The sequence below is a fragment of the Triplophysa dalaica genome, chromosome 16, assembly GCF_015846415.1.
Source record: "Triplophysa dalaica isolate WHDGS20190420 chromosome 16, ASM1584641v1, whole genome shotgun sequence".
Lineage (NCBI taxonomy): Eukaryota > Metazoa > Chordata > Actinopteri > Cypriniformes > Nemacheilidae > Triplophysa > Triplophysa dalaica.
The window spans coordinates 15,188,118-15,215,220 of NC_079557.1; the positions used below are offsets into that span (position 1 = coordinate 15,188,118).

At 37.9% G+C, this 27,103-nt stretch overlaps 1 protein-coding gene across 9 annotated transcripts in view; it reads left to right on the forward strand.

Annotated features, from left to right (window-relative positions):
* The window catches only part of enox2 (ecto-NOX disulfide-thiol exchanger 2), a 238,919-nt gene that overhangs the window by 35,416 nt on the left and 176,400 nt on the right, over positions 1-27,103 (forward strand). The gene's annotated exons all lie outside the window — the stretch shown is intronic.

Genomic DNA, 27,103 nt, shown 5'->3' on the forward strand with positions numbered 1-27,103 from the left:
TTTATATTGATGAGAGTGTAATCATGACCATTGTTGGGTGCTCTTGGGTTAAAGCTGATCATCAGAGCCTGTTATTACTCATAAATTTCACAGGCCCAGGTTGGACATTGTCATTTTTGATTAAAAGGCTTGCATACAAATCAAATGACTGCAGCCTTCTTAAAAATCCACTCAGCAGCGGTAAGCATGGCTGTTATTGGGTTTCTCATTAATTCTGGTGGAATAAATAAATAGCATGTGTTAGCAGGCAACCCCTTTACATTATACCCGCCGGTGCTAATTCATTAGCAAGTACGTGGGAGAATTCAATTTTTTCTCTTGGGTCACATATACATGTTTTGGATTCATTTACTTCTATGCTTATTTTTGAAGAGAAGTATCTGTTTTACCTTTGGCTAAGTATCCATAGAAAATATTGCCAGCACTGAAGCTCCAGGAGGTTCTTCTTAAAGAAACGTAAAGGGAGATCATGAAAGACGAGTTTAATATCCCAACAGACTCAGTGTTTTCTGCTTCATACTTATAAATTGTGAATAGTTTTTCCTAAAACTGTAGACAGCCCAAATCTCATTTCCTTATATTGGAAAGTGCCTTGCCCAAAAGTTTTGTAAATGTCCATTTACGAAAATTTAAAGAGCCTCTAATCCAGGTGTTTTCTGCAATGTAAAAATAGTCAGTGGTATCCCAAGAATGTCTCTGTAAAGTTTAAGCTCAAAATACACCACATATCGTTCATTACAATATGTTGAACATGGCCATTTGTGGCTGCTGTGGAAAACGCGCCATTTTTGTCTGAGACTTGTTAAATGCAAATGAGCTTGTGCTCCTCCCCGCACTTACATATGTGCTTTGGATGACATCAAGACAAGCAATATGGAAGAAAGCACAATTATGTCTGTAAAGCCTTGTCCAACCAAAACCATACACTAACTGCAATAAAAATCACCTTAATGCCTTGTTCATAAATTAACAAATTAAATGGAAAAGACAAAAACATAGATTGAACAACATATGCTGACCATTTGGTGTATGACATGTTGGCCATTGATGATTAATCATTTGCATGCATATTACTAACAGACATAAACACGGATATAGGCATAAACATGCATATGTAAACAACAGTCTCTAACATGCTAAACACATAATTTAAGATATGTAATACTTCTCCTGGAGATGAATCTTGATCACGAACAGCTGGTACTGATCCACTCTTGAGAATAAACCTTTTTGCGAAACCCATGCTATAGTTAGTCAGCTAAAGGCCTGTTTATACACAAGCCTGGCTCCGCTTCGCGAGCCTCCGCTGACCGCACGTGCAACTCCCCAAATGGACGAGACGTTTATACTTGATGCGTTCGCCGTTCAGATATTCTTTGAAACGACAGGGGGCGCCCAAGCGAAATCGTCCTGTAAATCCGCAGGAAGTAGAAGAAATGTAGGAATTTTACCGGAATTACGTCAGATCATTCGGAATGCCATCTTTTTATGTTCAATTTTTTATTAAACAACAGCTCCCATTTGTTATTTCTTAGACATTTTTGTCGCTAGCTAGTGGTTAAATCTGCTCTTGCCTGAAAACGGCTGACAGCGTGTCTCTGCCGGAAGGTGGCACTACATGCTCATAAGTCGAAGTCTGTGTGCGGTCATGGGCAGGCTTAAATAATGTGACATCAGATTGATAGGGGATCACCAACAGCCTGTTATGTGTCACTGTTGTGGTTTAAAGGAGTTTACAAATAGAAGAATAGATGGATTTGTATAATTACAGTTTTTGCACAAATGCTGGCGACTCAATTTTTAGTAGATAAACATTTAAAAGTGCATTTTCTGGGATAGCAGCCCTTTAAGTGATTTAGGGTGAGGCTCTCTGATAATTGTTATGTCCCTGTATTCACAGTCTCCCTGAAAATCTTGTTTCATCTAATTTGCATAAGATTTAATATAACAATTTATATTTATTGGTGTGGTATTCAGGGCTTTAATATTTGAATCTCTATTGCAAAAATAAGTCATTTTGAGAGTATGTTAGATGAAGTGTTAACTTTAGTGTTACAGGAGAAAACTACTGGGAATGTTGATATTATCTATTCAATAATAGGTTGATTCTCAAGAAATCTTAGTTACAAGATGTCAAAAATGGTTTTTTTTAAAAACATTCACATCAACAAATTTGCTTTTGATTAATTAAAAACAAGGTATGACATGTTTAAAAGCATTTATTTAAAAAAATTTACTGACAGTTTAAGAAAATTATTTTTAAATAAATTATCATTACAGTATCTTTAAAAATGGCACGTAATATGTAGAGAAGATTGTGTATTAATCATACATAATATGACGTTACTTAATTATATTTTAATAAAAAATATTCTTTCATGCGGAAAACTACACTCGAAAAAAAGATTTTTGCTGCTTGTTCAATTTGCTTAACTTACTTAATTTAAATCAAGACATCTTTTAAAAAATTTGGGACAAAATAAAGGAGTGTTTTAACAAAAGTAGTTACAAAAGTTATTTTCTTAATTAAGTGTTATTTTATGCATTTTTCAGTAAAAAGAAACACTTGTTAGTGTTCAATGTTCATTTATCTTTAAGGTTATGAAGAGTTTGTAACATTTCTGAGTTTTGTGGTTACCATTGTTCAGAAAACCGTTGACTTTGCTAAGGTCGTAGGCGGTTACAATCCTTTATTTTCAATTCTGTTGAGTTTTATTTACTCAATATCTTCTTATTGAAGTTTAATGGAATAATGAGTAATTAATGTTAAAAATGTATAATATATGTTTTTTTGAAAATATCATATTATTTGAGAGTAGATAAGACACAAATTATTTGAATCAAAACTTCTAAAAAAATTTAGTTTATAAAACAAGATTATAATGAATCGTTTCAAACAAATTATATTTTGTTGGAGAAATGTAATACAAATTTGTGGAAAAGTTTTCCTTAATTTAATTAAGTTCTTTCAGCAACTTTTTTTGAGTGTACCTGTATCGGTATGAGAATGAAAACAGTTGTGTAAAACAGCATGACAAGAGAATTTTGAGATTTTAACTGGAAAATATAAGCATTAAATCAGGATTTTCAAATTCCATGCTTAAAATTTATAATATAAAAATGTAGAATTATAAAGATAGTAAAACATAGGTAAAAGTGATATAGGAGATTATTTTAACTGGCTCAAGGTGTGCCTCAATGGAAACCTGCTGCTTATTTTATGTGTTTCGAATTGATGGTGTGAATACACGGACAGTATGCTTTGCACCAGTGATGTGTAGAACTGCAAGAGGTTATATAACAGCCCAGAGAGGCTTTCTTTGTGGTTATATAGGACAGTGCTGTGGGTTTGTTCACAACCTATATGTTATGATTCAGACAGGCCATTAAACATGGTCGTCCATTTTCTTGTGTTTTATTCCCAACTCTACTACAAAACAAAACAATGTACCAGTCATGCAAATTGGTAATTAGAAGCCACATTATAAGGAAATGAGGGCAAATGAGGCAACGATTACATGATAAGTCTAAACATTAGTAAACATTATTAATAAATTGCACAAATTAGCCAAATGCCTTTTAAGGTTCGGATGTGTTTTGTGTAATGTTGTAAATCAGGATTATTTACTGAGATGAAGTATCTGTATCAATGATCCAAATAAATGTCTCATCTTTGGAGGTGCACTGCACTGTACTATATAGTCCTGCATTTCATTGCTGTACGTGTCACAGTTTTTGGCAGGTAATTTATATGACACTCATCAATGTTACTTTTTGCTATTTACACAAAAAAAAATGTTGCCGAACAGAACAAGCAGTTTAATTGCATGCTGTCCATGTTTACCAGCCATGTTTACCAGCCATGTTTACCAGTCCATGTTTATTCTCAGTCTAAAAATAAATAGTTTCAAGAATTATTTGAGAAAGGTGGCTGTTGAATAACCTCAAGTCTTATTACCTGAAGCTTAATATAAGCGTGTCAGAATTTGTTTCTGTGTATAATTGTGTTGTGCCATCGTGCCTTTTTCATTATTAGAAGCGGTTGCTAAGGCCACCAACACATGCTGTGGACATGAGTGATACTTGTGTGGTTTGTTGCTATTCTTTTTCTGATCAGATTTTTCTGAAAAAAACCTTAGATGTATATTGAAAGAGAGGCTTGAAGGGCTGTTCACACAAAGATTGATAACTGTAATGATGACTATTAGCATCCATGCCAATGAACTACACATTTTATATGCATGAGTCCTTTAAATTTAAATGAACTTTAATTAGCTTTTTTTCTCGGAAAATTGTCACAACGAAACTGATCTGTAAAATCATTATAGTTGTGATATGGATTCTGCTATTTTTTACACTTTAAACTTTTTTTTTACTTTGCTTTTTTTATGTTTTTGTGCCTTATAGGGACAGTTCGTCCAAAAATTGAATTAATTTACTCACCATCTTGTAATTTCAAACCTGTTTGACTTAATTCCACAGAACACAAAGAATAAATCTTGAAGAGTGTTCATAACCAAACAACACTGGCCCCCATTGACTTCCATTGCATGAACACAAAACCAATTCAGGTCAATGGGCAGGGGCGTCGCAACCGTGGGGGATGTGGGTGTTACTTTCCCGGTGAGAGGGTTAAACACCCGCACTTTTATTTGCAGTTTTTCCGCAGTTTTGTACAAACGGCTTACAACAGTTGCTCCACCGTTTCTCTTGCCGCTCTGTGTCTGCGCTCGATGCGGCTGCTTCCTCTCCCCTCCCACTCAAACAGAACACCGGCTTTGAGTGTGACCGGATGGTGATTGGCTGTTCTGCCTTAAGTCCCGCCCCTATTGGTGTGTTATCGGTCAGCTCGTGCTGAGGAGGCGGGACGGTAATTGTTATTTACGTCTTCCTTTTCCAGCGACTTTGAATGAGTTTTTATGCTTTCGAGGTTTTTAAATAACCTTGATATGTGTTTGGGGAGATGTTCTGTTTATGTTTTGTTGATATGTCGAGTGTTTTCTGAATTATATTTAGTTTTTAGACTTATCTAATTGAAAATTGGGATATTGTTCAGAAATAGCTAAATTCGGTTATTTATGTGGCATGCAATGTATAAAGTAACTGTGATGAAGAAGGCAGGGAATTGACGAGGAGGAGGGACAAGTTGTCATTGTTAAGCAGTGTATTTATGGGTTTATTGATTTTGATATTTTGAACATTGCTTTTTTTGTTTAGCTGAATACTTTTGTGGATACTTACCTATTATGTTTGATTGTACATGTTGAAGAACTATGAACGAAAAGTGTATATTATTATAATGTTTAAAAACAGAAAATTGTTACATTATTTACACCACCAGAGAAAAAGCTTTGTTTGGGCGTTTATTTATACTTCCCCTTTTCAAGGTGCAAGTAAGCAAACTTTAGCGGTCACAGTCACAGTCCTGTCAGACCCATGTCACTATCCACTGTCTTTCCCCCCTGAGATTATTAAAGTATTTCTGATTCATTAGCAAGTCTACTGTTCTGTATTTTCACAACAGAGTTTTGACTTATTTTCTGTGTGTTCCGAATGTGTTTTTATACTCTACTAGTATCACACATTTAAATGTAAAGCTTTTTATATCTTGTATGTTATACCTTTTGTACCGTTCTGTCATTACATTCAATGTTTTCATTGTTAACAAACAAACACATCCATCCCCCGCACTTTTGAAAAGCTTGCTACGCCCCTGTCAATGGGTACTGCCGTTGTTCGGTTACTATCATTCTTCAAAATATCTTCTTTTGTGTTTGGCAGAAGAGGGTGAGTAAATGATGACAAAATGTACATTTTTGGGTGAACTATCCCTTTAAGGCACAAGAATGTATGTGATGGTTTGAATCAGTAATGGACAGGCTTTCTCTGTGGCAGGTGTTTAAGTCTATTTCAATTCATTTGTATTTGATTGCTTTTTTTATAACAGACAGTTAACAAGAGTATCATGGTCAGATGTCAGTCAATGCCAAACCTTATTGTTTATTTACATTAACATTAGCTCTTTGTTTGAGTCAAAGTTCAACCCAAGCATTCTGAAACTGAATCGGTCACAGAGGCTTTAAGGGCGTTAGGGTGTCAAGCCAAAAGCTAGAGGGAGAGAAATAAACCTGACAAGTGCCCGAGTGTGAAGTATTAGTAACATGCTCCTTCATCAGCTCTGAATTCTTCTCTCTTTTACACAAGAGGACAACCGCACATACTTGGAGCACCTGTTGTTAGGGATCACAATGACTCAAAGAGCGTCACAGGCTAGAAAAACAGTAAGTCTTCTCGTTCCCGGCATGCTTATTGATTTGTTCAACAAACATATTTGATCGCTTCATTACGTCTTCAACACTAGGTAATCAAGCAAGAGACTTAGTTTGATTATCAGTTCAATAAGTTTAAGCTGGTGGTGATAAAAGTTTAAACTGGGTTCTATTCGAATGTACAAAAAATCCAAAGAAAAACAAAAATGTCACTAAAAACATTGACTACAGTTTTATTAGTTCATATTTGTTGACCCTCTCTTGAATTATATTTTGTAGTCATTCTTAGGACTTTTCGTCAGGCCGCCTTATAGGGACAGTTCTCCAAAAAATACAAATTCTGTCATCATTTACTCAAGCTCAAGTTCTGCTCCAAATCTGTATAAATTTCTTTGTTCTGATGAATACAGAGAAATATATTTGGAAGAATGCTTTTATCCAAAAATTTTTGGGCCGCCAGTGACTACCATAGTAGGAAAAATATACAATGACAGTGAAAAGTGCCCGAGAACTGTTTGGTTTCATACTTTCGTCAATTTTTCTATTATGGCTGTCAATGGTGCCCCAGAACTTACAAGTATTCTTCTAAATATCTCTGTGTTCATCAAAACAAGGCCATTTATACAGATTTGGAAATGCTTGAGGGTGAGTAAAGGATAATTAGAATTTTCATTTTTGGGTGAACTGTCCTTTTAAATTCTTAAAGCTGAGTTTCAGTTTACACTTGAAACACAACTTTGCGAACACATATAGAAATGTTATACACATTTAATAATCTAGGCCTATTTGAAAACAAGACCTACATTGTCCAATGATGGACATCACTTTTGACCACGACTGTATATCTTTAGTCCAGCACTACATGTCATTGCAACTTTTATCAACCTCATAGTTGGTTTTCTGTAACACATCATCAACACAGGAAGAAATTTTATTTACTCTCACAAAGCAAACCACATGAAAGACGCAGCTCGGCAGGATCCATTTCTTGTTTGTTAATGGCTGACTGCCGATCTCCTTTCAAGTATATCACAGTTCTGTTATTGTGTTCGGCACGTATAGCTGGCGTGCTGGAACTCTATTCTTCATTTAAAGTGAAGAATAAGGTCATCGCCGCGTCCATTAGCCGGCGTTATTTTCATACAGCTTGTGCGCAGCGGCATCCCCTCTCGAAGCAATGGCGTCTAGCTCACCAGCATTAATTTTTGTCAGGGGTATAAATAGGACGGCAGGATTGTTGAGGCAGGTGGTCTAATCTGCAAACTCAGCTCTCTTATCCCACTGACTTCAGAGGTTGTCGGGCGTCTCTGTTACTCTGGCAAAGCCGGGGGAACCTAGCTCGCAGGAATGGGGACGGTGACTGTGTTACGGGTTTTCTGGAAAATAGGGCTTGTAATTGACCAAGCTTAGTTAGTTTGCATACTATTATTCAATGTTATAGTGCATAAATCTTGCTCTGATATATAAATACACATACATTCGACTATCGCTATGTATCAAAGTCTGAGGTTGTCCCTGAAGCATACACACAAGTTTGCATTGTCTAGATACAGTTGCTCTTTATAGAACTGCTTTAGGAATAATGCTCCTGTATGCCGAACAGCAAATCTGACAAAAACAAATGAGGTAATTACATGACAGCATTGAGTGACACACTTTAGTGGCTATTGATGAGTTTGCTGCTGGTAAAGTGTGCAGTAGTCAGCGGGAAATAATTGTCTTGTCATTTGTCGTGTATTTGAGTATCAGCTTGAAGTTTCTACTGTTCATGTAACAAATTGGAATCCCGGTCCACATAGTAATGCAAATGAAAAAGCAATTCAAAGCTGCATATGGTTAATATTAAAAACAAATGATTGACATTCACAGCACAATATACTTGCATGACTCGAGTGAAACAGAATGCACAACGAGAAAACATTTTAGCGCAGGACTATTTTATCAATCAGCAATTGCGAAAGTCAAGAGCCCAACTAATGCAAACACTGATCACCATAATGGTAGTTTGAATACTTGCTAATATTTTTTATAGTAAAGTGAACACTATTGTAATAAGATAACTTAAGTACTGATTTTGAGTCCAGCAGTACTTAATTTTACTAGATCAGCAGGTTCAGACAACAATTATTTTTTTAGTTCTACTAGCTTAGAATTAAAACACTTATTTACTTAAAAATATTTGTGGAATCGGTTTCCTCATTTTTTATTAGTAAAGTCATTTTATTACATTTCACAGTTTGACAGAGCAGTTGACGTTACTAATTATTTCAAGTTCAGTCTACTCAGAATTTAGTGCAATGCCCTTTTTTGTTGGATGAGCTGATATTTTAAGTTTACTTTCCTCAAATATTAAATACACATTACTTAACTTTTTTAAGGGTGAACATCATGTTGCTCTCCTTAGTCTGATATGATGCTGTGCAGAAAAAAACTTGTGTTCATTTTCGTGTAACAGCCGCTACAATGTTGATCCACGAGAAACACAATGGAGCTCAGAATTATGAAAAAGCTGTGTGTTCTGCAACACACAGAGAAGCGGAAGAAATAAAAGAATAACACTTAATAAATGGCCTGATTTTACAACAAAATGTATAAAATCTGCACAAATTTTGCAGACGACCCCTACCTCCACTACAATAGTCTTTGTGCCCCTGACAAGGGTCAGTCATCTCATTGAAGCCTTAATAAAAGCTAAGGTTCAAATAGATGTTTTATTGTCCATCTCACAGTAAAATTAAATGTTTGATGCTGCAAATCCCTTAAAATAATCAAGCAATCTAAATTAAAAACAAAAATAATACACAGAAAAGTATTTAAGGTTATAAGTTTCAGTTTCAGAGGCTATCAAACAAACAGTTCACTTATATAGTGGAAATTAGACAAACTTACTGGTCCAGCAGAAAGCTGCCAACTGCGGCGTTGCTTAGCAAACCTTTTCCTGCTTCAGTGCCCTCCATTTGGGAAAAGCCACACTGATCTTTATTCAGGTTTTATTTTGTTTTTTGTCTCGACTTCGCCTTGCTGCATCGTATTTTCTCTTTTTTGACGAAACAGATTGACGCTCTCTCGTGTGGTCCGCCATTAGCGCAAATTTCACTTCTAACCCCAACAAAAGAACCGTTTCTATTTCTAATAAAAAACATGACGAGTGAATTTTGTTATTGTTATTCCTCTTCTTCTGCTAATCCTTCTATGTAGTGGCGTGGCAAGCTGCCTCAAAACACAGCCGAAGAAGAACGTAGTGCCGTGCATCCTTCGTTTTACGATACGCGCACAGTTTGTCCGTGTAGTGCTACTATAGCAACATGGCTGTGCAATTTGATATATTGCATGTAAGGGTGTGTCCGCGGTGTATATACATAAAATGGCTCATTGTAAGGTAATATAAACATTTCGCTTCATTTTGTAAGGTATTTATTCAGCACTCACAACATAGTTTTGTATTATATATTACATTTTGGTGAATAAATCCTTCAAATTCCTACACACTGTACCTTTAAGCCTATGTGAAACAGTATAAAACACATAATATTGCTGTGACATTGGTTACAAGCATTCATCCACATATCTTTCTCTGTGTTCAACCAAACAAAGCAATCTATGCAGGTTTGGAACAGATGGATAGCGTATAGTGAATATCTTTAAAACCTCTTTCACAAAAGGAGCAGTGACACAATGCAGCAAATATTAATAGGGCAGAGCAGACGGCAATGACATGTGAACCACCTCCCGATTCAGAAGTACATACTAGCATCCAAAAGAACAGATGACAGGTTTCGAACAGCTCTGTAGCTTCTGTATGAGTCTTGAGTCTCCACCCCCTCGGTGTGTCAGTATTTATGAATGAGGGTGACGAGTTCTCATCACTATGGAAGCAGCCTCTGCGATGCCAACATCAACCCAAAAGTCAGAGGAGCAGAGCAGGCTGCAGAGGAGTTGTTTATCTTGGGAGGCAGACCCCCTCTCCATCATCCTGCCAATAAGGACAGAGGAGGCAAGCACGTTCCTCGGCAAGATAAGGTGCCCAGACATTGCCGGGCCTGACAGCCTAAGGCTGGAATCCAAAACCTTTATGGCTTCAGTAGCACATTGCTGTGTAGTTATATTAGTGTCTACATGCGTACAACATGAAGGAACATTCATTGGATTCCGTGATCTGTCTCTTTAATTCCTTTGCTTTCCTTGAAGATAAGTTTTCTCAGCGTCTGGTGGTAAGGGTTGCAAGGTCTTGCTAAATTTCACTGTGCTTTTTATGTTTTTGACAGCAATTTTTTGGAACGGTCGTGCCTTTTGCATCTCGGACAGTGATTTTGCTCTGTGTTATCCCAACCATGACAGTCCCCTTAAGGCACAGACATCCGGAAAAATATCTGGGTCAGCCAGACTGTCTTCATGAATAAAAAGAGGTATTATTTTATTATAGCGAGGTGTGAGCACGAATAATGTTCAGATCCTTGAAGAGACAGGGGGATTTCTGAAGTTCCAGATCATTTTTCCATCTCTGTTTCAAATCTTGTTATCAGGCTCCACTTTTGCTCTTTGGGGAGATTTTGTCTTTTCCAGGATATGAAGACATTTTTTTCCATGGGGCGGACTTGTATTTTTGAGGGTTTTCCCAAGCACACTAAGCAGATTTAGCATTTTTTTCTGATGGTCTTCTGGTGTCTTGTCTTTAAAGCTTTATATGATCCATACATTAGTCTTCTCTTTACCCGATGCCACTTTTGAACCAGTAAACATAAAATATTCTGCATATTTTATACAATACAGCAGCCTGTTTCCTAGCTGCTGTAATAAATCCTAAAGTTTTTTGGGAAGTCAAAAGTGAGCAATGTTTTTTGCCATTGTATTATTATTCTTTCTAAATTAATCAGCAAAAACATATTTAGACGTTTATATATTTTCAGCAAAATGCTCTAACAAAAGCTATCCGTGCTGGGACGTACATCTAGCGAAGCTGCTTTCATTTATTTATTTATTTATTGCTTATTTTTCATTTGAGTGTTTTTTCCCACAGGAAATTAACTTAGTCACAGTATTATGGGACAATTGTGGGCAGATATTGCTGATCCAATTGCACCGCCCTGGGAAAGGCAAAGCCATTTTTCTCTCCGCATTGATGCGAGGGGTTGAAACCTGACAGTCAGTTGGGGCAGACAGAGATCAGCGATGGGCTCAGTGTGCCCGGTGTGTTAGGTGTCTCCAAATTAGAAAATTAAGTACCCCTTATGGTGTCAGATACCTTAACAGTCAGTTTCATTGTACAAGATCCACATGGGTTACACATGGGTTAAAAATGCTCTATAGGCCTAATCAAAATTGTGTTTTGACTCTTTTATTTATTTATTTTTAATGTCTATTGATGAACTCCCGGAATTAGCTTTTAGCCAAATAAAAATAAAAAACAGTACTCAAATATTGATGACTATCATCTTACATTTTGCACATTTTTCTTCAATAAGATCAGACTGTTCATTCACACAGTAACATTTGTCACCAACTTCATTTTCTTTCACTCCATTTTCCAGAGTCTTTCTTATAAAAAATTCTTATAAAACTTTTTGAGTGACTAATAAAATCTTGAATCTCCTGAACTAACAATTGCCGATTTGCTTTTGAAAATATATACTTCGATAAGCCAAGACTTTCTTGTTTATTAAAGGGATACTCCACCCAAAAAAAATAATTTCTGTAATCATTTACTTACCCTCAAGTTGTTCCAAACCTGTCTTAATTTCTTTGTTCTGCTAAACACACTCAGAAAAATATTGGGAAAAATGTTAGAAACTCACATTTCTGGGACATCATTGACTACCAGAGTAGGAAAAATTTGTGTATTTTTTTGTTCTGTTAAACCTAAAGAGGATATTTTGAAGAATGCAGGACAGCAAACCGTTCAGGGCACCTTTGACTACCTTTAAAAAAAAATCTACAATGGTAGTCTATGATGTCCCAGAAACGTCACTTGCTAACATTTTTTCAAATATCTTTCTTTATCAACCCAGGAAATATGCCTGGATTTGTCAGATCTACACAACATAAATATTTGTAAAAAAATCAATGTACTAATGGATAAGAATACGTCATCTTTAAAGATTAGCCTGTGAACATATTTTCAAACCCCACCCAAGCTGTTTCTGTGACCTTCCTAAAGTTAGGCAGCTTGTAGCACCTGCTGTCTGACTTCTTTTTCCTCAGGGAACACTTTCACTGCTGGAGGGATATAAATGACCAAAGAGGATATTGTAGTCGCAGTATTTAACCTGCAAAAAGCATCAGATTTTGTTCAACTTACATTTGGCAGCATCTTTTAATACTGTTATTGTGATGCCCTCAACATGCAGGCTGTCAGGGGATACTTGATTTCATTTATATCGCACTGATATTTCAGGTAATAATTTCGACGTTCACTGTTGCCATGGCACTTTCTGGGAAAACGGGCCCGTAGTCAATGCACTTTGTGAATATTTTATTTTTTTGTGGGTAGAAAGCCATAAGTTATGTTATTGAGAGAGCAAATAAGCAAAACGGGTAATAAACTACGAAAGCGTGCAGCGTAATCTCATCTGGCCGGCAGAGATAGAGCGGCTAACAGGTTGAAGCGTAACTTTGGTGTCATTGGGCTTCGCCGGTCATTTACATTCGCAGGCACGTCACCCAGGATGAAGTTTATAACCTTAGGTGTCGCAATCAGCCTTGATGATGGCGACTCACAATATGAATGAATTGGTATTCACTGTGTCCGCTAAAAACAATGAATTATTAATGCCAGGATTCAAGCAAACACTCTCTGAAGGCACAGGAAGGACGGCTGTGTGGTAAATGGTGGAGGGAGAACAGAATGTAAAGGTGCTGGGAAGGGGTTCAGGGGTGAGAATGTCATTTCACTTTTAAGATTGAATTTAATGTGAGATTTTAGCATTTAGCAAATTCAGTTTTCTGTGTTGATAACTTCGGATGCTTGAAGGAACAGTTCACCCAAAAATGAAAATTCTGTCATCAATTACTCACCCTCAGATTGTTCTAAACCTGTATAAATCTCTTTGTCTTGCTAAACACAAAGGAAGATATTTGGAAGAATGTCAAAAACCGAACAGATCTCATTCCCCATTGACTCCCCTAAGGTTTTTATTTTCCCTTCTATGCCAGTTAATGGGTAGTGATATTTGTTTGGTTACTGACATTCTTCCAAATATCTTCAGTTGTGGAACAACCTGTGGGTTAGTTAATGATGACAGAATTTTTGGATGAACTATCCAGTTTAAGCCATAGTTCACCCCAAAAATGGTCCCCATTGACTTTATATAGTAGGAATATAAATACAATTAACTTCAAGGTCCAGTCAGTGAAATCTAGCGTCAAGGTTGCGAATTGCAACCAACCACTCACTCCACCCCTCCTCCACCCATTCGAAACACTGCGAAGGCAGAACATAGCGAATTATATGCAAGGAGAGGTATGTAGACAGAAATAGCTCATTCGAAAGTAATAGAAACACAATGCTTCATTGCGTGAGCTCTTTATACACCTCTGAATACATAGTTATGTACTGTATATTATATAGCATTTCTGTCAATAGATCCTCAAAAGAAATACACACTGGTCCTTTAAAGGGACAGTTTACCCAAAATGAAAATTTGTATGGCTTTCTTTCTTCTGCAGAACACTAAAGAAGATAGTTTCACGGTAACCCAACAACATTGGCCCTCATTGATTTCCATGGTATGGACACAAAACCACTGAGACATTTCGCGAAATACCATATACCAAGTCATATACAGATTTTGAACAACATGAGGGTGAATAAATGATGACTGAATTTTTACTTTTAGGTGAACTATCCCTTTAAATTTGAGACTGTACTTTGGGCTCGATCCTGATGCTTGAATATAGATGTATTTATTTTCCTTTACGGCAAAAATTGTTATCGATAAATCGCTGCCAGATTCTTAATCTACCAGACCCTCAAATGAGCTGCGAGAGACGACTGTGAATGAATTCTCCAGATTGGCACATTTTCCTGTCCAGCATGGCTGTTAAATGAAGCATATTTGGCACTCGGCCTGGTTATTCAGCACATACAGAGACATCTGTCCAGCTTTGCTGCTTAAGCTCTCCATCCCGCACTGTTAGTGTTTCAGTCCTGTTTGTTCGGTGGTAGAACTGAGAAGTGCCTCGGCTAGGTCGAGGCTAATTGATTATCTAGTGTCCCACTGAGACACTAGTACATCCAGAGGTAGTGTTTCTTAAAACAGCTTTTATAGAGAAGCAGCGTGTCTGGTGGGACCTTTACATCAGGAGTGTCGCAGCACAAGCACTATCACTCAGAAAGTCAGATATCATCAACACATCTGGAGTCCCACGGGGCTGCGGGCTGGATTCAATTGACCTCGGTACAAAGGAAGATAAAAACTAATGGAGTGGCCATTTTCTGTCCATAGTGACAGTCCTGCTGATTTGACCGGCGCTGTAGTGTGAAGCTTTGTATTTGTCAAAATGTGCTTTTGAGAGTTTTTTGCAGATACCTAGCTTTTTTCGGAAATGTTGAACTTGCGTCATCAGCATGGTCACCAGGGCTTCCCACCGTAAATCTACTGAAACACATATTGGGCAAGTGCTGTATGTGAACAAACACATTGAGATTCATTACATACGTTCTTGCGTGCCAAAACATGCAATGCAAAGCGCATTGCCTCCTTAGCGTTTCTTCAAGGTGTTATAGCAAAAGAGGCAATTTGTGTGAACCGTCATCTTTTGGGGTTTGGTTTCAATAAATGTATTCAAGTTTTTCCCTGTTAATCTGCATTTTTATTTCAGGCAGAAGTTAAAAAGAAGTTTGAAAGGGCAGGTCTCTCATTGTCCAACATTAATGTTCTCATTAGTTTTATTTTGCTCAAACTGCTATTACAGTCATACCATTATCTTTTATGAGAGGCACTTTACTGCAGAAGCTTTATTTTCCTGTGACTCTCCAACTCTATGTTGTTGTCTCATTAATTAGCAAATATTTGTTCCTTTAACAGCAAAACAAAACAAACACCACAAACTGTTGAAATTGTGCTGATTAACAAATTTGACAAAACCTCGCATAAATTCACTTTCTTTAAACTCTCCTAAAGTTGAGAATGTCATGGCTATGGTTTTCAAAAAAATGTTTCAGCGGTATTCTTGAATTCCTATGAACACACGTCAGTGTGGATTTATGTCTTTTTTTCTTGTACTTTTTCTCAACATGTGATAAAATGTTGGTGTGTCCTCCTAGGTTGTTTGTATTTACAAGCTGCTATGTCGTGTTTACCAAACCAAGCTCAAGTCGCTTTCGTCGGCGCAAGATGATGGTGTGCCTTCTTTTATTAAATTAGATTAAAACGGGTTGTCAGCTCTTCTTGCAGGTGTGTTTTGATTTACTTATTAAGCCACTGTAAACTGTTTCTTTATATATGAAATAATATTAAACAGCCATGGAAAAATTCAAGAGACCATTTTAATATTATTTTTAGTTTTTCTGAATTTACTATGAATAGGTTTGTGTTTAGGTTAAAATATATAATTTTTGTTTAATTCTGTGAACTACTAACAATATTTTCCCCAAATTTCAAATAAAAATATTGTTTCTATATGCTTTTCTTTGCAGTAAATGAAAACTGGAGGAACAGGTCAAAATAACAAAAAAGATGCTCTGTATTTTTTCAGATTTCATATACTGCAAAGAAAACAAGTTCATATTCACTTTAAAGCAATACAACAGTAATATTTGTACATGTATTTAGAAAAAAAGTTATAACCTTGAATTTTATCATAGTTTTCGTGCTGTCAGTCTTTCACATTGCAGTTGGATGACTTTGTTACTCATGAGGTTTGATTTTGTTGAAATTCAGAACTTTAAGCTTGTACAAAATTACCATCAACTACATGTTGGATCCATTGATTCTGCCATTTTTTTCAGTGACACGCCCCAAACACGTAAACTCAGCATTTAAAGAAAATTTGGAACTTCCCACTGGTAATAACATTACATTCTGGTAGCGTTTATGTTATTTCAACCCGTACATCTGATATGCTCGGCACTTGAACGCATCATTTTTTTCATGTGGAAGATAGAGATTATTATCTTTAGCTGGATGTCTGGTATCTGTTAAATCCAGCAAATATTTTGTCATTGCTTTTGGGACATGATGCTGTTTGTCAGTTATTTCTGTGGTCTGATGCAAACTCCTAAAAAAGATATAAGAATCATAGACCCGTTTCACACTCCATATCAAAACTATTTGATCTAAAGTGTGTGTGAGCGGTGTCATAAGATCGGCCACATCGAGGTCTCCAGAGATCTTTTCCACACGATTGCAGGCGACAATCCAGCTCTAAACAATATTCTGATACGCTTCGTGCTCTTTCCATCCCTGCGCTGTGTTGTTTCTATGACAGTGACATACGAGGATAATAAGAGCAGATAAAAAGGCCATTTCAGAAGCACTCTCACATCAGATGCCAGGCAACGGGTTGCTTCCTATGCTAACAAACCTGACGAAAAACAAAATAAGACTCCTCATAATAACAGTTTATTCTAGGGACACCAGAGTCCTGCACGGGTCCAGTTTGATAAATCCGCACCTGCCTCGCACCAGCAGTAATTAAAAGAACACCCGACAGCAGCACTCATTTAATTACGTACCCAACCTTACCTGTTTGACAAAAATGCCGCGACCTGAACCACATCGCATTACATCTAGCTGATGTACACAAAACCATTTATTTTCTTACGCAACAAAATATTAGGAACTCCTGGTTAATGCATTTAAAAAAATGGGGCTGGTATTGGTTGCCGGAGTGGAGACGTCATGTTGGAGAGTACGTTAGCAAGCGAACAGTCGGCAGGATCGAGAGTAAGTTTATAAAGCCTGAGCGGAGGGCAGCTTTTAAGTCCATTACGACGAATATGACATGCACAATTTAGAGACTGTGACATAAAGATTGATAACTTTGTGTTATTTCGGCAAATCATCTAATCACGCCTCCGCTTCCACTTCTGGGCGTCACACACAAACGTGTCATGCGCGCGCTAACTGCGATTGAGATATCAAGGATCGATTTCTAAGGCGTCTTAATCGTTTTCAAACTATTTCACAGCTTATTGCACCTATCTCACAGAGTTAAGTCATAAAGTTATATCGTTTTGTCTGAAGTAATATCAAAAGTTGAGAAAGAAATCGGATGTCAAAACAATAAGCCACGTTCACACTTCAAGACTTTATGCTCAATTCCGATTTTTTTGCACGGATCTGTTTTTTTTGTTTGGCTGTTCACAATATATTTCAAATGTGGCCAATGTGAGATTCCAGTGTGAACTGGTGATGGTTATCACTGAATCGCATGCGCATCGTGCGGCTCACGTGCAGTAGACGGTGCAATTTCTTATGTTTAAAATCTGATGCTTAATGTTTGGCAACCGAGCTGTGGAAGATTTGTGTGCGCAAAATTATGACGCAAGTCGATTTACAATGACGCAAAAGTCGCATGAATTCCGATATGACAGTTCCGACTGAGGTCGCAATGCGAAACATCAGACCTGTATCTGATTTAGGACCACACATGGAAGTGGCCCAGATCAGATAAAAAGAGATCGGATTCCATCTGGTTTGTCCTGTTCACACCATCATGCAGTAAACAGATATGGTTCGCATACGAGCAAATTAATAGGATTTTGGTGGCAGTGTGAACGTGGCTATAGTGACAGCAGCCTCCTGCTATTTAATGTGGTTTATATGACTCAAACAACTGAAAAGAGCACTCACTGCTGACTCCGTAACCTTTATAGCTTTAAAGGAATTTATATTGTTTTTGTTTCACAGTTTTCCCACTTGTGTGTGTGTATTGACCTATTTTTGTCACATTTTGTAAAATTAAGAAAATGTGTATGATTTCAGCTGGTTTGTTTTGGTAGGGTTCAGGGGCGCTGGTTTCATGCTGTACCTCGTTTTGTGTTGTGGTGAAGATGAATGCTCTCCGATGGGCTGATCTGTAATCTCCTCATCTCCTGATGGCAGACCAATGATTCTGTCTGATAAAACCCTGTTCGGAGGAAGCGGTCCACTGATCTCTGCCATCTGTGCCACGGTGGTCCGCCACCCTAATTCTGCACCTCTAAGGAAGAATAATGTGTGTTTTCAAAATCATGTCGGTTTGTCTGGTCATATCAAAGATTGAATTGTTATCTAAACCCAAACATTTTCTTTCTGGTTTGTTTGTTGTGTGGTAAACAGCAGCATGGGCTTTAAAATAGATCTCTTTGCATTCCAGAAGCCAGATAATTGTATTGGTTTTGTATATGATGACAGCACTTTTCTTTTTGACTGAAGCAAACCTTTAAAACAAAATACACAGGTCTTTTTCATTAATCTGCGACTAAAGCTCTCTCTGATCCTTTTAGATCCCTAAAGTTTAAAAAGCCACTTCATTCTCATACCATTGTTAAACTATACCATATAAACCAAATGCAAGCAGCACTTAGCAGACATGGATAAGTGCCTGGCAATGCTTTCCTGAAGTGAATGTGAATTGAAAAAGACTAAAAGCTTTCTTTTCTTCACAGTACTGAGGATGACATTATAAATGCTTCCAGTGTTACAGCGTAAACCTCAAATGTGCTAGACTGTCTCCTTGCTTCCAGTGTTGCAGACCAATCTGGCATTTGAGGTTTGGGGTTTTCTGCAGGAATTGAGATTTGTTTTGGTACGTCTGGCTTTCATTTATGGTATCTGCTGAGACTGTGAATGTCTCAAAAGATGATTTGTGAAGACGATTTTACTTAGCAAAGAAAGAACAGACTTGGCTCATAGTTCAAGTCTTTTTAGAAATAAGATGATAATTTGTTTTGTCATACAAGTTTTTTGTAAATTGTACAGTAGATTTGTGTTTGTTTTTGTCATGTGCCATGTTGCTTTAGGTTAGTGGGCAAGTTTAAAAGGTCATGTCTCTCTATTGTCCAACATTTATGTTCTCATTAGTTTTATTTAGCTTGAGCTGCCTTTACAGTCACATCATTATCTTTTATGAGATGTATGGAGCGACTTTACTGCGACTTTATCTCCCACTTTACCAGTAGATTTCTTTTCCTGTGACTCTTTCACTCTATTTTTTGTCTCATTAATTAGCTAATATTTGTTCTTTAATAGCGACACAAAACAAATGCAATAAACAGCGATAATGTTGCTGACTTTATTGTAGTGGTAAGATCTCACCCAGCATCACTTTCTTTAAATCCCAAAGGTGCACTTGAAAATTTCCTTAAGTGTCTGTTCATCCAAAAAAGTGACGATGCACTTGGACATTTACCATCATCTCTCAGCATGGAGGTAAAAAAAGTTGCCTAAAAAGTCTATAAAGCAAGTACAGTTAGTAACAAAGGATGAAGAACTGTATCTGTGTTGATAAATCTTCTTTTCTATTCATGAGGGCTGTCACAATATCAGATTTTCAATACATGATAGTCATAGCAAATATAATTCACAATACCGATACTGTCAAGGCATCTGTTGAATTATAAATAAATAATACTATCAGTCAAATTCATCTTTAATTTGGTTTATTTAGTGTATAGTCAAAGAGAGAAGCAAAATGTTAAAGGGTGCAAAACCTATACTGTCACCAATATGTTGCATTGTCAACCACATACTGGCACTGAAATATTTATTATATTATCATATATTAAAAAATTGCCCGAAAAGTTATGAACATTTTGTCTATAAAAAAAGCTTTTTTTCAGCCTTGGTGTGCCGACGTTTCACACATGTTTCTGATTTGATTTCATTGTTTCCTATTCTTTAATGGTGAACCAAAACTAACCCAAAATTGTATATACTTCTCATAACAACATATTGTGTTGTCTGTTTCCCATACATTAATTTATTCGCCGCAGCCTGCCAAACTATCAACATTGGCCGCCATGAATAGAATTTTCATGATTCCCATTTACATTTTAATTTGACTATTTAAAACAGCTTATTTCATTGTAGAGCTGTGAGCGCTCCGTGCCTCTCTCTCTCATGTTGCGTGCAGCGCCTCTCTCTCACATGACAGTGAACAAATTAAAAGGTGGCGGTGTTAAAAATGCTTTCCTCCGACTTGGCTTTCCTCGTAAATGTCAACATTCACAGATGTTATTGCCAGAGAAAACAGCTGATTGAGTTTATCATGACTTAATGAAAGGTTAGCAAAGTTTCCCTCACACCCGTTCTTTATGTGCTTGGTCTGAGTCTGTGTGCGAGCTCTCGCCCTCGTAAGGTGCTGTGCGCACGCGTTATGAAGTCATAACTCTGTGTAACAACAGCAGTGAATTCTCCCATATTTCTGATTTTTCGCTCGGGGGGGCGGGCATGATGGCTGCCTCAAGTGTTGGGTTTCCCACATGCTGGGGCAGTTCACGATTAAGACGTTGTGTCACGGCCGTCTGTGTTCCCACGAGACTCAGCCACCACCTCGTCTGCTTCTCATTCCGTGAGAGCAGGGGCTACGGCCCTGCCGTCTTCTACACCGAGCAGCGAGGGTGATACCAGGATTACTGCTAGCATTAATTCCATCAGCCAGTATCAAACCGCGTCTTCCATGGCAACATGTAGGATCGGCAGCCGGTAGGGCATATACAGTTGTGTTCAAAATTGTTCAACCCCCAATGCTGTAAATTGTTTTAGGGAATTACATTGAAATGTACATTTGTAAATGTATTCAGAATGAAATCCTACAAGGACTTCTTAAAGAACCATATACAACTAAAATGACATCAATTAGTTTTGTAATACAGTAGTAAATGTTTCTTTTGTGAATTCTTCATTGACATAATTATTCAACCCCTTAAAGACTACCACTCTGAAGAACAGAGGTTCAATGAAGTGTTTTCAATCAGGTATTGAAAATACCTGTGGATTTCAGGGTGCACCAATAAAGCCTAATAAGCACCAATTAGGCAGCTTTAAAATGACTGTGATACTCAGCTCCTTATAGACATTTACTAGTGTGGTTACAAACTTGGTGAGGTCAAGAGAATGGTCCAGGAAGACAAGAGAACAGGTGATTACTCTTCACAGGAAGGGCAATGGCTATAAGAAGATTGCAAAGATGTTAAACATACCAAGAGACACCATAGGAAGCATCATTCGCAAATTCAAGGCAAAGGGCACTGTTGAAACGCTACCTGGTCATGGCAGAAAGAAGATGCTGACTTCGACTGCTCTGCGCTACCTGAAGCGTAGAGTGGAGAAAAGTCCCCGTGTGACTGCTGAGGAACTGAGAAAAGATTTGTCAGATGTGGGTACTGAAGTTTCTGCTCAGACAATACGGCGCACCCTGCGTAATGAAGGCCTCCATGCCAGAACTCCCAGGCGCACCCCCTTGCTGTCCCCAAAGAATAAGAAGAGTCGACTGCAGTATGCCAAAAGTCATGTGGACAAACCACAGAAGTTTTGGGATAGTGTTCTGTGGACTGATGAAACAAAATTAGAACTGTTTGGGCCCATGGATCAACGCTATGTTTGGAGGAGGCCTATGAAGAAAAGAACACCTTGCCTACTGTGAAGCATGGCGGGGGGTCAATCATGCTTTGGGGCTGTTTTGCTTCTGCAGGTACTGGGAAGCTTCAGCGTGTGCAAAGTACCATGAATTCTCTTCAGTACCAGGAGATATTGGATGACAATGTGATGCAGTCCGTCACAAACCTGAGGCTTGGAAGACGTTGGACCTTTCAACAGGACAATGATCCCAAGCATACCTCCAAGTCAACTAGAGCATGGTTGCAGATTAAAGGCTGGAACATTTTGAAGTGGCCATCGCAGTCACCAGACTTAAATCCGATTGAGAACCTCTGGTGGGACTTAAAGAAAGCAGTTGAAGTGCCTAAGCCTAAGTATGTGACTGAACTGGAGGCTTTTGCCCATGATGAATGGGCGAAGATACCCGTAGATCGCTGCAAGACACTTGTGTCAAGCTATGCTTCACGTTTAAAAGCTGTTATAACTGTAAAAGGATGTTGTACTAAGTACTAAGATTGAATGTCACTTGGGGGTTGAATAAAACTGATATTGATGTGAGCTCAGAAAAGACATTTGTGGTTATTTCATTATAAATGTTATGTTATATTTGTCTGACCTACACGTGCCTCTTTGATTTAATTGTAAGCAGGATGACTGAATGATCATAATCAATGTCAAACCGACCAAAACAATCAATTTCAGTGGGGGTTGAATAATTTTGAACACAACTGTATATGCCTGCGAAAGCACCTTCCTCCCTTCCCATAGGTGGGTAAGTGTGCTACTTAGCCTCGCTCCTTCTCCCACGAGGTTAAGAACAGTCATTCCATCCAACACTAAGTAAGCACCTCCTGTGGCCGGGTTCCTTCTGAGTTATGCACATGTAGCTCTAACCCGACCGAGTGCTTTAAACTCCCCCAGTCAGGCGGTTCCGTCTGATGTATCCTCATGATTGGTTCCCACCTTGGTAACCCATGACCTTCCCTAGGTGGACCTCCACCTTGCGGTTAACTACTTCAGTCCGCATATTTTTCCCATAAGCTCTCCCCTGATGTTGAGACCATGCTGGTGTCTCCACTAACTCCTCCCGACGGTAGGAAGTGGTCTCTGTAGTGCATTCCCCATTTGAGAAAGTAGCACTTACCCAGTGGCCTTAAGGCACCGTGAGGACCGAAGGCAGAGGCTTCCCACCTTTTTAAAAAAGCTCTGGGACCCCCTACCTACCTATACACTCGAAGATTACAATTTCACGAAAGTGCTCACGTCTGACACGCCCTGGCCAGTCACTGTCGCTTCGCTAGAGATTGTGATACGGCACAGCGCTGTGGCATTTCAATAGGAACTCCATCTCTCGGCTCGACACAACGTCGAGAGACCGGCTGAAAGGGAAGGGTTGTGTCCTTCTTGCGACAAACCCGTGCCGCCCGCTGCAGCCGTCGTGAGAGGCTCTCAGGCTCCTTAGAACTAAAGGTGAATGAATGCAGCAAGGCATCTCCCTTCTATACCCAGATATCCGGGGGCGGAGTCCGGCATGCAAATTTAATTCGCCAATTTCATTGGCCTTTTCTAAGCTAGTCGAAGATGATAGGTTCTCAAGGGCAAACCCCATCTTTCGGTTCGACACAATGTCTCGTTCCCTCCATCTGGGAACTGAGGTTACATCCGTAACCAAGACATTTTTTTTACATGTATTTATTTATTTATGTCTCATTTTGGATGAACAGGACAGTCAAAACTTTTGTTTAAATTTAAACGGCATTTTTGTCAAATGACATTTTTGGGGGGATTTTTTACTTTTTTAGCTTTTACCCTCTATACAAATTTTTTCAAAATCACATATTGTCAGGTTTTGGTTTGTCATTTTGAGTCGGGCAGTAATAGTCAGAATGTCCTTGGTTCAAAATCCTGCAGTATAAAACTGTACATTTCACATTAAATGTGCTTTGTGAAAAATAACTTTTATCTTTTTAATCTGAGTTTATTACACAAGTAATAGAGTTATGTAAAAATGAGGTATTGGAGTTCTGTTTGAGCTGGGTTGTTTATCGACAGGCTTTGTTGAACAGCAGTGCGCAGGGACTGATGCATGTCCTGTTATCTACCCATTGAAAGTTAACACTCTTAATAAGATCAAATTTAAAGGACTCGACTAATCAGTCCCCACGGGTGTTATTTTCCATTGCATTGCTTTTCTCACAACTTCAGACTAAAGCTTTCACATCAGAACTCTGTCTCTAAGCTAAGTGTGCTGACTACCTGGACAGCATTTCGGGCATCATAGACCTTAAAATGTGTCAGCTGTGCAGACAATGCTGGGAAATGCACACAGGATGATGGCATACATCTTCTAAAATCATCTCAGCCAGCTAGGTCATTTCCACTCTCATAGTACTAAGGGGACTTTCACCAAGTGATAATGATGTGTTTAGTAAGAAAATTTTGGTGAACTGACGAGCATTGTTAAGTGCCTCAGTGATCATGCCTAGTAAGTGCAAAAGTTCACTCTGCTTATTTCATATTTGTTGATGTATCTTGAAATGGATAGCCTGAAGTGCTTCTCCTTTTTAGTTGTCGACGTATGGTGTTTGAATAATTAGACTCACGTTGTTGATCGTAATCCTATGTGCATTCTGAAGTGAAAAGCCATTGTTCCCTATGGTGCCGGATGTAACAGTCTGACTGAAATTTAAGAGGAAGTACATCATCAGCCCATATGCATGTACCCCATTTTGTCTTAACCAAACTAATGCTCTTCTAACAAGTGCAAGGACAAATCATCCAAATGAGAGTTAAAACATCTGCTCCTCGGCAGATGATTGAATGTGGTCTACTCTGTAAAATGAATAAGGGGTTATTTATTATTTTACTTATGCTGTATTTTTAAAGAAACTGCATGTAAGGCATGTGTAGATGAGAAATAAAGCACAAGTTACGCACGCCTCATTTCTCTGACTAAATATATCCTCATATGAGACGTATCCTTCGCTCGATAGGAGGGAAGATGATGTGTGCTTCATGCTGGTCGGGGCTATTACTGTATCATTTTCATTGCGCCACTGGATAAAATCTCACCTCAGATAAATTCAAATGCATTTTTAATGTCCATTTTGCCCATATGTAGCGTTATATGCCTCATAAGTTCAAACGCTTTGCTAAAAGGCCTGCAAGCCACAGATGTATTTCACATTATATAGTGTTATTTATCATACCGAAGGTTTTTATATCTAGAAAAATGGATAATGGTTGGAAAACAATTCTTATTGCGCTTATCACCCAAAGCCTGTTGTAAAGTGAAATAAACTGTATTAGACAGTTCTTGAAAAGGGTAAACATTTAACTTATTTATAACCTATTTATATATATTGCATGTCATTTTCACTCTGTCTCTCCTATAATCTTGTATTTAATGTTTTTGTTTTCCATGTGTAAAAATATGTTTTGGCCCTACAGATGTGTCACGCGATTGTCGCCTTTCGCAAAAATGTGCGTTTACATCTTCTGTTAATCTGCATTTTTATTATTAGATGTTCTGCACATCAACTTTGTTTTCCCCATCTCTCTGAAATAAAATCATTTTATATCTTAGCTTTTTTATTCTGCTTCTATTTAAATAACTTCTGACCTACACATAAAAGGTGTGTTGTGATGTGTCTGGTCCCACAGAATCTCAACTGTCCCTCTCTTCAAAACCTCAAAGACGTCTCAGCCAACCCAATATCAGGAAACCTGAACATATAACAAGCAGAGAATATTCTGTGATTGGCCAGAAAAGCGTGGGCCGCTTCCCAGACTCTTTTGTTTTGCCTAGGGGCTGTAACAGAGACAGGTGTGATTTCTCAGGACAGTTATTTCAAAGATGTCTGTCAGACAGCAGGGCCATTTTATGGGATGGTAGGTAAAAAAAGGTTGGAGGTGTTTGAAAAAAAGGTGCTTGAAGAAGATTTGAGACTAAAGCGCATTGTTTACACACAATACAATACTCAGCCAAGACACACTAGGCTGTCGACAACATAAATGTGCTAATGTTTTGTAGCCAAATTATGTGTATGAATGCTCCCGACTTTGACATTATTTTGAATGTGTGTTAGTTCTCAGAAAAATTGTAAGAGATGAAAGCAGCTGAAGAATGAAAACAATTTAAGCTTTATCTACAGCGTGTCTAAATGTGGTGGATTACCATAGAAAATAGTTTTGACTCTTTCCTTCGTTACCTATCCTTTAACTGTCAAATGATAATTATAAGGATTTAACAGGAATTTAAAGGGACAGTTCCCTGACCTTTTTTGATTGTTCAAAAAATAATAATAAACCTTGAATCTCCATATTTCATGGATTAAAATTTTCTCTTAAAGTCTCCTTTTATCTATGTCACTGATTTTTTCAAATATCTAACCTATAAAAACCTATAACCTATAAAAAGACAGCGATAAGACTCTCGACACTGTGGAACACAAAAGAAGATATTTTGAGAAATATCTCAGCGGTTTTGTGTTCATACAATGGAAGTCAATGGAGGCCACTGTTGCTTGGTAACCAACAATCTTCAAAATATCTTCATTTGTCTTCTGCGGAAGAAAGAATGTCAGACAGGTTTGGGTGAATACATAATAAAATGATTTTCATTTTTGGGTGAACTGTCCCTTTAAATGTTACGTCACGTTTTTATTATTCCAAATAATTATTCTTATTACCATTTGCATTTTATTTCCATTTGTGTTCTTTGTAAGAGTTAAAATGAGAGTTTGGAGAAAAGCTGCGTTATTTAACCGTGGTGAATGTCACGAGGTTAGAGTTCATAACTGCTTTGTGGACTAAGAGATCAAAGAGAACATGACCGGTGGCTGTCAGACATACAGCTGTTTGAAGAAGAGCATGTCTCTCAGGACACAGGCACAGCTCACAGATCACATGAGAAGGACGCATGCTGAATCTTGTCTGGACGTTGTCTTAATGTACTGTAGCCTACATCATGGTTTGATTTAATTCATGTTTCCAGAACGGTGTTCTCTTGGTTATTTTGTAAATCAAAAGAAGCCAAGTGATGTAAGAAAGCACTCTTTATTTCTGTCCTTTCAATTAAAGATCTAACTGAAACAGATGTATGTTGGAATTTTGAAGAAATGTTATTCAGATTGCACAAGATGAGAGGTTAGATGCATATTGCATCATTCTTGCTTTAAAATTTGCGAGGCAGATGTTGCGTGGTCGGTTGTCACTTTCAAACTTTAGCAAAACACAATGTCTCTCTATCCCGGTGGAAATTTCCCTGCGGTTTATGGAGGTGTCAAGGTCTCTTGATGTTTGACAAGGAAC